The sequence below is a fragment of the Panthera onca genome, chromosome B2 (assembly GCF_046562875.1).
Source record: "Panthera onca isolate mPanOnc1 chromosome B2, mPanOnc1 haplotype 2, whole genome shotgun sequence".
In the NCBI taxonomy this organism is placed as follows: domain Eukaryota; kingdom Metazoa; phylum Chordata; class Mammalia; order Carnivora; family Felidae; genus Panthera; species Panthera onca.
In genome coordinates this window covers 81,355,829-81,372,116 of record NC_138343.1, presented here as the reverse complement: position 1 = coordinate 81,372,116, position 16,288 = coordinate 81,355,829, and positions in this window count along the sequence as shown.

Genomic DNA, 16,288 nt, shown 5'->3' with positions numbered 1-16,288 from the left:
AAGCTGAAATTTACAAAGGCTACTATTTGCAGTCTCCAGTATTTATTCTCCCCTCTACTTTGATAATAGAACTTCCTGAATTTTAGTTGTATAGATATGCTTGCCCACTTGGGCAGTCTACACTCAAACCTTTTTTGCAGCTAGGTGTGCCACATGCTTATTTGGGGGGCCAATAAAAGTAAACAAAATAATATGGGCAACTTCCTGATCATCCCCTTAAAAATACTCTTTCTTTCCTCTTCCAACGGCCTGGAAGGTGAATGTAATGCCAGTAAAGTGACATTTGCCACTAGAATAAAAGTAACACCCTATAGGATAGTGGAGCAAGAAAGAGAGAAGCAATCTGGATCTCTGAATGATTGATTGAGCCCAGAACAACTGACCTTTGAAATGTTACATAAAAATAAATCTATCTTATTATGGCCACTAGTTGTTCTGTTTGTTTGTTTATTCATTTGAGTAGCTGAGTCCATAGCAAAACTAACACCCCCCAAAAAAGTTGAAAGTTCTACATGCTCTATATGGAGAAACTTTTAAAATATCCTTGAACAACATGAGCTTGGACTGTGTGGGTCAAACCATACATGGATTTTTTCTTCAACACAATATAGTACTGTAAATATATTTTCTCTTATGTTTTTCTTAATAAAATTTTATTTTTTGGCTTAGTTTATTTTAAGAAGACATATATTTATATATATTATATAAAACACATAACATACAAAATATGCATTGGCTGTTTTTGCTATCAGTAAGGCTTCTAGTTAACAGGCTATTAAGTTTTGGGGAGTCAAAGGCTATACAGGTATTTTTGACTGCATGGGGGTTGAAGCATTCCTTATTCAAGGCTCTACTGTACTATTAAATGACAGAGAAATCTTCAATAACCAGGGAGTGGAAAGTCACAGGATGTTTTAGATAAGAACATAATACCATAAAAACATCAATTCTTCTCTAATTAATCTATAGATTTAACACAATCTCAAAAATTGTCAACACATTTCCTTTAGAAATATGAATAATGCAATTGAAAACTTAATACATAAAATCATCCATGAAAATTCTACAAAATGATATAGAGAGGAATGTAGACCTATTAAATAATAAAACATAACGTAATCTACTATTGCTACATGAATAGGACAAGTAAATGGGTCAGAATAGAAATTCCACAACAAATTTCATTAATAAATTTGATATTTCAAATCATTGAGGCAAAAATAAATTGAATATAAATGGTGTAGGTGTAACTTTTAGCCATATGAAAAAAAATTAATTAGATTTTATCTATATTTTAGTTTTAAACAAAGATAAAGTTCAGATGATCAAAGATTATTAAAAGATTAATAGCCTCAAAAATATTTACAGAAAACTTTTTTTTTAATAACCCAGAATCGGGAAAGTATTTTTTATGTTTATTTTTTATTTATTTATTTTCAGGGAGAAAGAGAGCGAGCAGAAGAGGGGCAGAGAGAGACAGCAAGCATGTAGAAGAGGGGCAGAGGGAGAGGGAGAGAGAATCTCAAGCAGGCTCTGTGCTGTCAGCCCGACATGAGGCACCATCTCACAAACCTCGAGATCATGACCTGAGCTGAAATCAAGAGTGGGTCACTCAACCATCTGAACCACCCAGATGCCCTGAGAAAGGATTTTTTAAGTAAGATTGAAAAACAGACGTCATAAAACAAAAAATTGGTAAAATTCACCGTATTTAAAAAATACAAGGTATAAAAACACCATAATTTTCCAAATGACAAACATCAAATATGGCTGATACTTGTAATCCATATCATAGACAAAGACTAATTTTCTACTAAAAAATTAATTCCTATAAATAACTTTTTAAAATTTTTTTAATGCTTAATTTTGAGAGAGAAAGAGCAACAGAGTGTAAGTGGGGGAGGGGCAGAGAGAGGGAGAAACAGAATCTGAAGCAGGCTCCAGGCTGGGACTGTCAGGACAGAGCCTGACAGGGGGCTGGAACCCATGAATTGTGAGACCATCACATGAGCCCTAGTCAGCTGCTTAACTGACTGAGCCACCCAGGATCTCCTCCTATTAATCAGTTTTAAAAAGACCAATAACCCTTTAAGGGAAAACATAGACAAATATTCACTTTAGGAAAAAAAAATACAAATGACTCTTAAATCTTTGAAAATGTGCTATCCTTCTCGTGAAGAAAAATGAAATAAAAACTGCAATGAATAATAGCTGATTTTAAGTCTAAGGCAGAAAATATACAAGATGTACTTGGGATATCCGGTTGTGACAAAAAGAAATATAACCATCAAGGATTAAATGGGCCATGTCAGTGGGACATAGAAGCAAATATGAAGGGACTACCTTTGACTATCATGTAACAATTTGAACTTGAAAGAGTGTAATGAATGCAAATAAATGAAGCACATAAAATATATAAATTCAAGAGCTTATTGACAGCCCCTTCAATTAAAGAAGGAGAGAAAGAGAACCTAAAATTTAAACAAAACTAATAGAACACCACTGGAAACAACTAGAGTCCTAAATTCTTACTCCGAAAATAGGCAGTTAAAAAGGAAATAATTCATTCTGCCTTTCTTCTATGAAGTATACTTGAGGGAAATTAATTAGCCCTAATTGGTGGGGAAAAGTTCTTCTTTATTGAAGAATTCCAACTAAAACTTGTGAGAGAAGAGGTAGAATTTTTTTAAATCATCTTTCTGCAATCCCTCATAAAATTAATGATGCAAGTAATGACCACATTAATGAAGACATTTGATAAAATGTAAATGTGGGACTTTGAAATGGAGGGGTCAGGTTGTGACCACCTGAATCTACTGATCATCAATCTGATGGCAAAGCAGTAGCAAAATCTGGTATTGAATGCCTCCTGGTTTTTTGTGGGGGTTTTTTTTTGTATTTTTAAAAAAATTTTTAATGTTTATTTATTTTTGAGAAAGAGACAGAGCGTGAGCAGGAAAGGGGCAGAGAGAGAGGGAGACACAGAATCTGAAGCAGGCTCCAGAAAGCCTCTGAGCTGTTAGCACAGAGCCCAATGCAGGGCTCAAACTCACGAACTGCGAGATCACCACCTCAGCTGAAGTCAGCCACTTAACCAACTGAGCCACCCAGGCACCGCATCTCCTGGTTTTTTTTAATGTTTATTTATTTTTGAGAAAGAGAGAGCAGAGGAGGGGCAAAAAGAGAGGGAGACACAGAATCTGAGGCAGGTTCCAGGCTCTGAGCTGTTAGCACAGAACCTGTCACGGGGCTCGAACTCATGAACCATGAGATTATGACCTGAGCTGAAGTCTGACACTTAACCGACTGAGTCACTGAGGCGCCCCTGAATGCCACCTGTTTTGATGCAATATGAAACTGTAATACATGTGTAGTATTTCCAACATGTTGAGTCCAAATCTAATCAAGTGTCAGATGTCCATTTTTCTCTACAGGGAATAGATGAGAAAGCTAAATCACATGACAAGGAAACAAGCACACAAATGCAAATGTAGGACTCTGCAAAGCATAACTGATCTGGTATCAATACACCAATGTCAGTGGGTCAGAAGGAAAGGATACTGTTCACATTTGAAGGAAGGTTAGCAGGTATAAAAAACAAATGAGTGGACCTTATATAGATCTTGATCAAAGCAGACCAATAATAAAAGGACAATCTTTTCTCACATTTGGAGAAATTTCATTATTACTTTTTATAGATGATATGAAGCAATACATTGTCATTATGATTATGGCATTGTAGTTATATAATAAAATGTCCACATGTTTTAGAGATGCCTGTTGAATTATAAGGATGGAAGAAAATGATGTCTGGATCTTTTTTAAAGACAGATCTGAAATAAAAAAGAAAAAGCAAAAAAATAGCAGGAATATCACTGAAACAAATGTGACAAAATCCTGATAATTATAGAATTTGACTGATTGTCACATGAATATTCATTCTTTTTTTTAATTTTATTTTATTTATCTTGAGAGAGAGAGAGAGAACAAACTGGAGGGGCAGAGAGAGGGGGAGACAGATAATCACAAGGAGGCTCTGCACTGTCAGCACAGAACCTGATGCAGGGCTCGAACTCATGTACTGTCAGATCATGACCTGAGCCAAAACCAAGAGTCGGACACTTAACTGAGTCACCCAGTCACCCGAATTCCTTCTATATCTGTGTATCATGAGATCCATTTTTTAATCTACCAGTTTGAATTTCAACCTACGTAAGAAAAAATTATTCCAATAAAATATAGACAGAAGTTAAACTGAAAAATCCTAGGTTTAAACTTATTACAGTTTAAAATGCACATACACAGCATTTACACTCTTAGGTGTGTATTTTATAGATATAGTCTCATATATACAAATACCAATTGGAGCATTGTTTGTAATAGCAAATGATTAAAAACTGCCTTAAGGTCTATAACTAAAGACTAATCAAAGCATCATCAAGGCAGACAACAAAACATTCTGCAGCCATTGAAGGAGAGAACCAGATCAAGCAAAGTAAAAGATAAGAAAAACTAAATGCTAAATATTTTTAAAGTTATTAAAATAGTTTTGAAGTCATTTTAAGTACATGGATGAACTTTCCAGAGAGTAATCTCCAAGGTTGGAACAAGACAGAAGAGTCTGGCTGCCCTGTGGCACCTACCAGTCTTGTATGACCTAGAACATAGTTTCTCAGCTTCCAATTAGGAACTAGTGACATTTTGAGCAAGATAATTCTTTGTTGGAAGTGTCCTGTGCACTGTAGGATTTTTAGAAGCATCCCTGGCCTCTACCCACTAGATGCCAGTGGTACCTTCCCCCAGTTCTAATAACCAAAAACATCTCAAGACTGCCAAATGTCCCCTGTGGGTGAAAAATCACCCCTGGCTGAGGACTACTGATCTAGAGTATCAGTACTGAGGGGCCATGCAAGAGCAAGGTAAGAAAATCTCCCCACAATCAACATGGAAGCCATGGAGAAGAGGAAGAAACATAAACTCTAACCAGCAGAGAAAGACAGCAAGGAAAATTAACAACCTTTATCCATATTTATTCTGTTTATAAGTTCCCAAAGAAATAAAATTCAAGTTAATGTTTTACTTAAAAGCAGACATAATTTGGTAGTAGCAACTGACAAGTAAAAACACACTCAAAAAGTAACAAAAAATAGCTTTCAAATAATTTCCACAAATAAACTTCCAGTAAACAGAAGCTCTCAGAAAATAAACAACCAAATATATGATTACACAAGACAGTAGTAGAAACAACAATCCATTAAACCAAGTACAAAAGATATATAAATATAGCAGTAACAAATATAAACCATATAATATCAATGCATTTTAAAAACTAAGAGAGAATTGAAAATATAATTATAAAATATTATCAAAAATTACCAGAAAGAATAATTGAAGAACAAACAAAACTTCTAAAAATTAGAAATTTTGTTGAAATTATACACTTACTAGATAGGATGATAGAAGATTACACAGAAATAACCAGTGTATTGGAAGCTAGACCAGATGAAAGTATACTCAATGAAGCACAAAGAGATTGAGTTGGCAAACATGAACCAGGGTTTAAAACTCATCAAAGATAAAATGAGAATGTATAACATACATCCATCAAAATTTTAGAAGGAAACAATAGAAAGAATGAAGGCAAAGTAATATTTGAAGAGATAATGGCTGGAATTTTTCCATAATGAGCAAAAAGACACAGATTTATGAAAAATAACAAATTACAAGGAGAGTTGATATTATGAGATGTCATAATAACAGTAACAATCATAATAATAGGCACCATATTGAATACTTAACTCTGTAATAGATATTATACTAATCATACTTAATGGATTACCTTTATAAATAACTTTTTAAAAAGAGGAAGGCAGAACTGCCTTATAGATTATATTCCCTTACAGATTATAAAGATTATAAATTGAAAACATTTTAGGAGAAAACTAAAATCAAATGCAATGCATGGATAATGTTTGGTACCTAATTCAAGCAAATCAACTATCATTATCATATTATTTAATCTCTTTATGTGGCAAGATTTAAACTGAAACCAAACTAACTATACATATTTTGCACCAGAGGTATGCAATATTTAAACCATGTAAACATCTAAAAGTTTGCTATTTTTCTGTACTTTCTTTATGTAATTTGATTTTTGAATTTTCTTTATTTATTTTGAGAGAGGGAGAAAGCTGGGGAGTGGCAGAGAGAGAGGGCGAGAGCGAATCCCAAGCAGGTTCTGTGATGTCAGCACAGAGCCCAACACAGGGCTCGATCTCAAAAACCATGAGACTATGACCTGAACTGAGACCAAGAGTCATATGCTAAACTGACTAAGCCACCCAGGCACCCCTAAAGTAATCTGATTTTTAAAATGTTCTTCACAGAGCACCTGGGTGGCTCAGTGAGTTGAGTGTCCAACTTTGACTCAGGCCATGATCTCATGGTTTTTGGGTTTGAGCCCTGTGTCGGGCTCTGGGCTAACAGCTCAGAGCCTGGAACCTGCTTCAGATTCTGTGTCTCCCTCTCTATCTGCCCCTCTCCTGCTCACACTCTCTCTTTCAAAAACAAATAAACATTTAAAAAAGTTCTTCACAAACATTAATTCAAAAAGATATATGTACCCCTATGTTTACTGCAGCATTATTTACAATAACAAAGGTATGGAAACAAAGTGTCCATCTAGATACACACACACACACACACACACACACACACACACACACAAGCAAGCAATGGAATATTACTCAGCCATAAAAAGAATGAGATTTTGCCATTTGTGACAACATGGATGGACCTAGAGTGTATTATAATAAATGAAATAAGACAGAAAGACAAATACCATATGATTTTACCTACATGTGAAGTCTAAAAAACAAATGAACAAACAAAAAAGCAGAAACAGACCCATAAGTACAGACAACAAAGTGATGGTTACCAGAAGGAAGAAGGTGGGAGGATGGGTAAAATGGGTGAAGGGAACTGAGAGATACAGGCTTCCAGTTACAGAATGAGTAAGTCAGGGGGAGAAAGCATAGGAAATATATGGTGTTGTATGGTGACAGATGGTAGCTACAATGATGGTGAGCATAGCATAAGGTATAGAGCTGTCAAATCACTATGTTGTACACCTGAAACTAATATAACATTGCGTGTCAACTATTACATAAAAAATAAAAGTTCTTTTGTAGCTCTTACTGGAAAAGAAGAGGAAAAAGTATAATGATAACAAAGAGCCCAATTAAGGATGATGTAAACAAAACAAAACAAATTTAAAAAAAAGTATGATAAAAAATTGTCAAAGGAGACAAGATGGCAGAAGAATACGGAAGTGTTTTTTGTGTCTCATGTCCATGAAATAAAGCCAGACCAACACTAAACTATCCTGCACACCTAGAAAACTGATTTGAGGATTAACACAACAATCTGCACAACCTGAACCACAGAAATCAGCAGGTACACAGCGCAGAGAGGTGAACTGGGGGAGAGAGAAGCCATGGAGGACAGGGAGCTGTTTTTGCTTGCAGAGAGATGACAGAAACGGGAGGAAGAGTATGGGAAAAGCATACCCTCCCCAAAAGCAGCTGGACAGAAAGTGGAAAAGTGGAAATAGCCACAGGGACTGAACAAAAAAGGGAGAAAGGAGAGGGTTTAAATTCCATTAAGACTCTATAAACAGGGAGAGTGCAGAGTCTGCAACTCCACAGCTCGATACCTGGTAGTGATCTGGTGGGAAGGGTGAATCCCCAGGAGCAGACTAGGGTCTGGGGAGGACCTTGGGCCACACAGGGAGAGGCAGTTGCCCTGCTGACAGGACATTTGGTAGAGGCTGTGTGGCCTCCCCACAGGCAAAAGTCCCAGTGGACTCCAGAGAAAAACCACATTCACTGGTGCCGTTACAAGGACGTTAAAGGGGAATCCTGGCACCAGATGTGTGTTGTGATTTTCCATAATCCCTGAGACTCTGCTGCTACAAGATCGCGTGAACTTTTTCTGGGGCAGGCTCGCACTCACCTGAAGTCTCTGGGCATTGGCAGCAGCACGATTCCTCAAACGTTCCTGGGTGCGACCAGAACCCAGCCATTGCTCTGTGAGACCCTCCTGCAAAGGGTCAGAGAGGGTCAAAGCCACAGTCCCTCAGAAGTGAGGGGTCAGGAAACACAGCCATATCAGAGATATAACTCAGGAGAGAGGTGAAACTTGGCAGCCTGATGGCTTGGTCACAGTGTATAAGGGGGAAGTGGACAGAAGCTGCAGAAAAAGGACAGGTGCACGATTGCTGATCAGGGAGAGTAGAGTTCCGATACTAGAGACTAGGAAGCTGGGTGACGCCATTTTCACCCCTCTGGCACATGCACATACACACCTACAAGTACCACAACAATCCACCTCAGTAAGATAAGCAGCGCCATCTAGTGAAGAATGGAGCTGAACAATAAGCCCCACTCAACTGGGCCAACCTCGCTCTTCAGGAACACCACAGTCTCTCTGCCTGCTTAGTTTACGGACTATAAAGTGCTTCATAGTTTTATTTCTACAGGAAAAAGATGTAATTTCAATTGTATTTCAGTCTGTTCACTGGTCCAGCTATTCAATTTTCTTTTTTCCTTTCTTTTTCATTTCTTTTCTTTTCCTTGAATACAGACAAAAAATTTGTTTTTATTTTCAATTTTCACTAAAAATATTTTTCTTTAATTTTTTTCTACTATATTTTTTACTTTTTTTGTAAATTTTTCAAATTCTATTTTCCATCATTTCATTTTATTCTATTTGATTGTATTCATTTTTTCAAATTTTCAAATATTTTCCTCCCCCAACTTTCTTCTAATCTATCGAGCTCCTTTCAACAACCAGAACAAAAAAGGGAGATCCTAGGATCTAGCATCATTTATTTGATTTTGTGTGTGTGTGTTGTTTTTAATTTTAACTTTTTTTACTTAATTAATTCCTTTTCTTCCATCAAAATGACAAAACAAAGGAATTCACCCCAAAAGAAAGAGCAAGAAGAAATGACAGCCAGGGACTTAACACAGGTGCAAGCAAGATGTCTGAACCAGAATTTAGAATCACAATAGTAAGAATACTAGCTGGGGTCAAAAATAGATTAGAATCCCTTCTGTGAATATAAAAGAAGTAAAAGCTAGTCAGGATGAAATAAAAAATGCTATAACTGAGCTGCAATCTCAAATGGCTGCCACAGTGGCAAAGATAGATGAGGGAGTGCAACCAATCAGTGATACAGAGGACAAACTTATGGAGAATAATGAAGCAGAAAAAAAGAGGAAAACTAAGGCAAAAGAGCACAATTTAAGAATTAGAGATCAGTGACTCATTAAAAAATAACATCAGAATTATAGGGGTCCTAGAAGAGGAAGAGAGAGAAAAAGGCATAGAAGGGTTATGTGAGCAAATCATAGCGAGAAACATTCCTAACCTGGGGAAAGATACAGGCATCAATATCCATAAAGCACAGAAGACTATCATTAGATTCAACAAAAACCAACCTTCAACAAGGCATATCATAGTCAAATCCACAAAATACTGAGGAAAGGAAAGAATCATGAAAGCAGCAGGGAAAAAAATGTCCTTAACCTACAAGGGAAGACAGATCATGTTTGCAGCAGACTTATCCACAGAAACTTGGCAGGCCAGAAAGGAGTGGCGGGATATATTAAATGTGCTGAATCAGAAAAATATGCACCTAAGAATTCTTTATCTATCAAGGCTGTCATTCAAAATAGAAGGACAGATAAAAAGTTTCCCAGACAAACAAAAATTGAAGGAGTTTGTGACCACTAAACCAGCCCTGCAAGAAAGTTTAAGGGGGACTCTCTGAGGGGAGAAAAGACAGGGGGGGAAAAAAAGGACCAAAAGCAACAAAGACTTGAAAGGCCCAGAGAACACCAATAGAAACTCCAACTCTACAAGCAACATAATGGCAATAAACTTATATCATTCCATACTTATTCTAAATGTCAATGGACCAAATGCTCCAATCAAAAGACATAGGGTAACAGAATGGATGAGAAAACAAGAGCCATCTATATGCTGTTTGCAAGAGACACACTTGGGACATATACTCCTTCAGATTGAAAGTAAGGGGATGGAGAGCCATCTATCATGCTAATGGTCAACAAAAGAAAGCCAGAGTAGCCATACTTATAACAGACAATCTAGAGTTTAAAATAAAGACTGTAACAAGAGATGAAGAAGGGCACTAAATCAAATTAAGGGTGTCTATCCACCAAGAGGACCTAACAATTGTAAACATTTATTTTCCAAATGTGAAAGCACCCAAATATATAAAACAATTAATCACAAACATAAAGAAACTCATTGATAATAATACCATAATAATAGGGAACTTCAACACCCCACTTACAACAATGGACAGATCATCTAATCAAAAAACCAACAAGGAAACAATGGCTTTGAATGACACACTGGACCACATGGACTTAACAGATATGCATTCTTCTCCAGTGCACATGGAACGTTCTCCAGAATAGACCACATACTGGGACACAAATCAGCCCTAAGTAAGTACAAAAAGATCAAGATCATACCGTGCATATTTTCAGACCACAACGTTATAAAACTCGAAATCAACCACAAGAAAAAAATTGGAAAGGTAACAAATACTTGGAGCCTGAAGAATATCCTACTAAAGAATGAATGGGCTAACCAAGAAGTTAAACAGGAAATTGAAAAGTATATGGAAGTCAATGAAAATGATAACACCACAACCCCAAACTTCTGGGATGCAGCAAAGGCGGTCATAAGAGGAAAGTACATAGCAATCCAGGCCTTCCTAAAGAAGGAAGAAAGATCTCAGATACACAACCTAACCATATGCCTTAAGGAGCTGGAAAAAGAACAGCAAATAAAACCCAAAACCAGCAGAAGACAGGAAATAATAAAGATTAGAGCAGATATTAACGCTATCAAAACCAACAACAACAACAATAACAACAACAACAACAACAAACAGTAGAACAAATCAATGAAACCAGAAGCTAGTTCTTTGAAAGAATTAACAAAATTGATAAACCTCCAGCCAGTTTGATCAAAAAGAAAAAGGAAAGGACTCAAATAAATAAAATCAAGAATGAAAGAGGAGAGATCACAACCAACACAACAGAAATAAAAACAATAATAAGAGAATATTATGAGCAATTATATGCCAATAAAATCGGTAATCTGGAAGAAATGGACAAATTCCTAGAAACATATACACTACCAAAACTGAAACAGGAAGAAATAGAAAATTTGAACAGACCCATAAACAGTAAGGAAATCGAATTAGTAATCAAATATCTCCCAAAAAACAAGAGTCCAGGGCCAGATGGTTTTCCAGGGGAATTCTACCAAACATTTAAGGAAGAATTATCACCTATTCTCCTGAAGCTGTTCCAAAAAATAGAAACGGAAGGAAAACTTCCAAACCCTTTCTATGAAGTCAGCATTACCTTGATTCCAAAACCAGACAGAGACCCACTAAAAAGGAGAACTATAGACCAATTTCCCTGACAAACATGGATGCAAAAATCCTCAACAAGATACTAGCCAACTGGATCCAACAATACATTAAAAAAAATTGTTCACCACGACCAAGTGGGATTTATACCTGGGATGCAGGGCTGGTTCAATATCTGCAAAACAATCAGTGTGATTCATTACATCAAGAAAAGAAAGGACAAGAACCACATGATCTTCTCAATAGATGCAGAGAAAGCATTCAACAAAATACAGCATCATTTCTTGCTTAAAAACCCTCAAGAAAGCAGGGATAGAAGGATCATATGTCAAGATCATAAAAGCCATATATGAACGACCCAACACTAATATAATCCTCAATGGGGAAAAACTGAGAGCTTTCCCCCTAAAGTCAGGAATAAGACAGGGATGTCCACTCTCATCACTGTTATTCAACACAGTATTGGAAATCTTAGCCTCAGCAATCAGACAACACATCCAAATTGGCCAGGAGGAGGTCAAACTTTCACTCTTCACAGATGACATGATACTCTATATGGAAAACCCTAAAGATTTCACAAAAAAACTTCTAGAATTCATCCATGAATTCAGCAAAATTGCAGGATATAAAATCAATGCACAGAAATTGGTTGCATCCCTATACATCAATAATGAAGCAACAGAATGAGAAATCAAAGAATTGACGCCATTTAAAATTTCACCAATAACCATAAAATACCCAGGAATAAATCTAACCAAAGAGGTGAAAAATCTATACACTGAAAACTATAGAAAGCTTATGAAAGAAATTGAAGAAGACACAAAAAAATGGAAAAAGATTCCATGCTCCTGGATAGGAAGAACAAATATTGTTAAAATGTCAATACTACCCAAAGCAATCTACATATTCAATGCAATCCCTATCAAAATAACACCAGCATTCTTCACAGAGCTAGAGCAAACAATCCTAAAATTTGTAGGGAACTAGAAAAGACCCCGAATAGCCAAAGCAATCTTGAAAAAGAAAACTAAAGCAGGAGGCATCACAATCCCAGACTTCAAGCTGTATTACAAAGCTGTAATCATCAAGACAAGTGTGGTACTGGCACAAAAACAGACACTCAGATCAATGGAACAGAATAGAAAACCCAGAAATGGACCCACAAACGTATGGCCAACTAATCTTTGACAAATCAGGAAAGAATATCCAATGGAATAAAGACAGTCTCTTCAGCAAGTGGTCCTGGGAAAACTGGATAGCAACACGCAGAAGAATGAACCTGGACCATTTTCTTACACCATACACAAAAATAAACTCAAAATGGATGAAAGACCTAAATGTAAGACAGGAAGCCATCAAAATTCTTGAGGAGAAAAAATCGCTTTGACCTTGGCCTCCGCAACTACTTACTCAACAAGTCTCCAGAGGCAAGGGAAACTAAAGCAAAAATGAACTATTGGGACCTCATCAAAATAAAAATCTGCTGCACATCAAAGGAAACAATCAGCAAAACTAAAAGGCAACTGATGGAATGGGAGAAGATATTTGCAAATGACATATCAGAAAAAGGGTTAGTATCCAAAATCTATGAAGAATTTATCAAACTCAACACCCAAAAAACAATAATCCGGTGAAGAAATGGACAAAAGACATGAGTAGACACTTCTCCAAAGAAGACATCTAGATGGCCAACTGACACATGAAAAAATGCTCAACATCACTCATCATCAGGGAAATACAACTCAAAACCACAATGAGATATCACCTCACACCTGTCAGAATGGCTAACATTAACAACTCAGGAAACAACAAATGTTGCTGAGGGTGTGGAGAAAGAGGATCTCTTTTGTACTGCTGGTGGGAATGCAAATTGGTGCAGCCACTCTGGAAAATAGTATGGAGGTTCCTAAAAAAAAAAACCTAAAAATAGAACTACCCTACGACCCAGCAATTGCACTACTAGGTATTTATCCAAGGGATGCAGGTATGCTGTTCTAAAGGGACACATGCACCCCAATGTTTACAGCCATACTATCAGCAATAGCCAAAGTATGGAAAGAGACCAGATGACCATTGATGGACGAATGTATAAAGAAGATGTGGTGTGTGTGTGTGTGTGTGTGTGTGTGTGTGTGTGTATACATACATACAATGGCGCATTGCTTGGCAATCAAAAAGAGTGGAATCTTGCCATTTGCAACTACATGGATGGAACTAGAGGGTATTATGCTACGTGAAATTAGTCAGAGGAAGACAAATACCATATGACTTCACTCATATGAGGACTTTAAGATACACAGATGAATATAAGAGAAGGGAAGCAAAAATAATATAAAAACAGGGAGGGGGACAAAATATAAGAGACACTTAAAGATGGAGAACAAACAGAGGGTTACTGGAGGGGTTGTGGGATGGGGAATGGGCTAAATGGGTAAAGGGCATTAAGGAATCTACTCCTGAAATCATTGTTGCACTGTATGCTAACTAACTTGTATATAATTTTTTAAAAAATAAATAAAAAAGTAATTGCTAATGCTGTGTTCATAATTATTATTTTTATATTAAAGAGATTTCTGTCTACATGAAAGTAGCTTGATAAATCTTGCTATTATTACCAAAAAAAATTGTCAAAGAACATTCAAAGTAATGACAGCAAAAATAGTAGATCATTTCTAATATGTAAGGTGTTACCTCATAGAATGTAATGCACTTTTTGGTTCTATTAGAGGATTTCATACAAAGTTACAGGAAATGTATTCTGTAAGTTATCACTTAAAACTAGGATATTAAACAATATGCATAAGGAGACCAAATGTCTCCCTACCTCACCAGTACACCACACTAATTCCTAATCTATAAATGACATTCTGTGTAAAGAAGATATTTTTACATGCCTTTCTCATAGTCTTGCTATAGAGATACAGCAAATCTCTTTCTGAATCACCTGTCTACTTTTCATTCACTTTTTTTAATGTTTATTTTATTTTATTTTATTTTATTTTACTTTTATTTTTATTTTTTGAGAGAGAGAGAGTGCGTGTGCGTGGAGGGGCAAAGAGAGAGGGAGACAGAGAATCACAAGCAGGTTCTGTGCTGTCAGCACAGAGCCTGATGTGGGGCTCTAACTTACAAACTGTGAACCTGAGCCAAAATTAAGAGTAGGATACTTAACCAACTGAGTCATCCAGGCACTACATTCTTTTCATTCTTGAATCAAGAGAATTAAAATAAATCCCAAATTGAGCCCTAGGAAGATATTTATGCCCAGGGATCTTAAGGGGTGGGCAAGGGAGTGGAGAAGAACCTAGATCGCCATCAATTGACATTGAAGGGGAGTCTTTCATTCAAGGTGGGACTAGGATAAGAACAGCTGTATGGAATAAAGATGTTCCAACGTGGTAATAATTAGATGCAATGAACAAATCTAAGAAAACTTGGTTCTGAACTGAGAAAGATGGTATCTCGCTCATGTGACTTTTGTGCTAGATATTAGGTAGGTTGCCCCAAGATAGACTAAGGGGAATGACCTAAATGCCATTCCCATCCCTTGTGAAGTTTGCCTCCCTAGTAATCATTTCCTGCGCTGAATCCCTAAAGCCTTATTACACTTGTGCTAAGTCTCTTGATACCAAAGTTAAAGGAACAAAAAAAATTATTCTAATAAATCTAACTACTTTACAAACTTTTTTTGGATAAATAAATAGCCAGACTAGATGTTTTATCCAGATTATATCTGAATAAAGCAAAGTAACTAAGCACAATATTTGAGTCACAATAATTCCATTTGTTAACTTTTCATTCCTTTTTCCTCAAACTAAAACCTTCCATTTGCCTATCTTTTAACTTTCTATTCAACACCCTAAACAGACATAAATGCATTGAAAAATATTCCATTTGATTACCCTAGAGGGAAATCTAGTAGAGGAATGGCAGGTTAGAAAGAGTAGAAGTCTTGCTATGAAAGCAGGCAACTTGGTACATTTCCTTCATTATAAGTGTGTGTTTGCATTAAAAAAAGCAGAGTCAAGGGAAGGGGGGCAGTTAATAGGATTTTCTTTATTAAAAGAAAGTCAAGAAAAAAAGGCATCAGCGTTGTCAGTATTCCGCATTTTGTAGACATACACAAGGGGGCAGGAGAGCAAAACTCCACCTTACAATACAGGCCAGCAAAGTAAATGCACTCACTGTTGTTGGAAGATACAAAAATTACTAGGACTAGAAACGCAAAAGAGAAACTGCCAGAGGCCAAGCCTCTGGGATCAGGAATTGATTTGTAACAGAATCCAGGAGAACTGGAAAGAAGCAGTCTACTCAGTAATGAGGGGAAAATAAGATTAGGTTGTCATGTCCAGAAAAAAAGATTAGATAGAAAAGTTAGGTTTTAAATCTTATTTGTTTTCAATATGACAGGCTTCTGGATTATGCTTTAGTATCTATATAAGTCATGTTTCTGGCATCTTTTCAAATTAAGAACAATTAAGTATAAAAGCATATTTATTATCTATGAGAGCTCTGACTGTTGTAAATAAAAGGACTGTGATTTAGAAAGCGTTGTCCTTGCACTCGGAAAAGCAGGGAAGCAGCAAGAAAGTAGACAACGTGTCACACTCACCTTCTGCATATTGTGCCAGGTACCATCACACGCCATGCTTTATTCATTTAACCATCACAATGACCCCTGGTGAGAAGTATCCTGTCACTCATCTGAAGAAGTTGAAAGAAAGAGGTTGAGGGATTGACTCAGATTATTCTACAGGAAGTGGTTGAGTGTAATTGAAACCCACAGTATCTCCAGGTATCTTTCCAGGATAG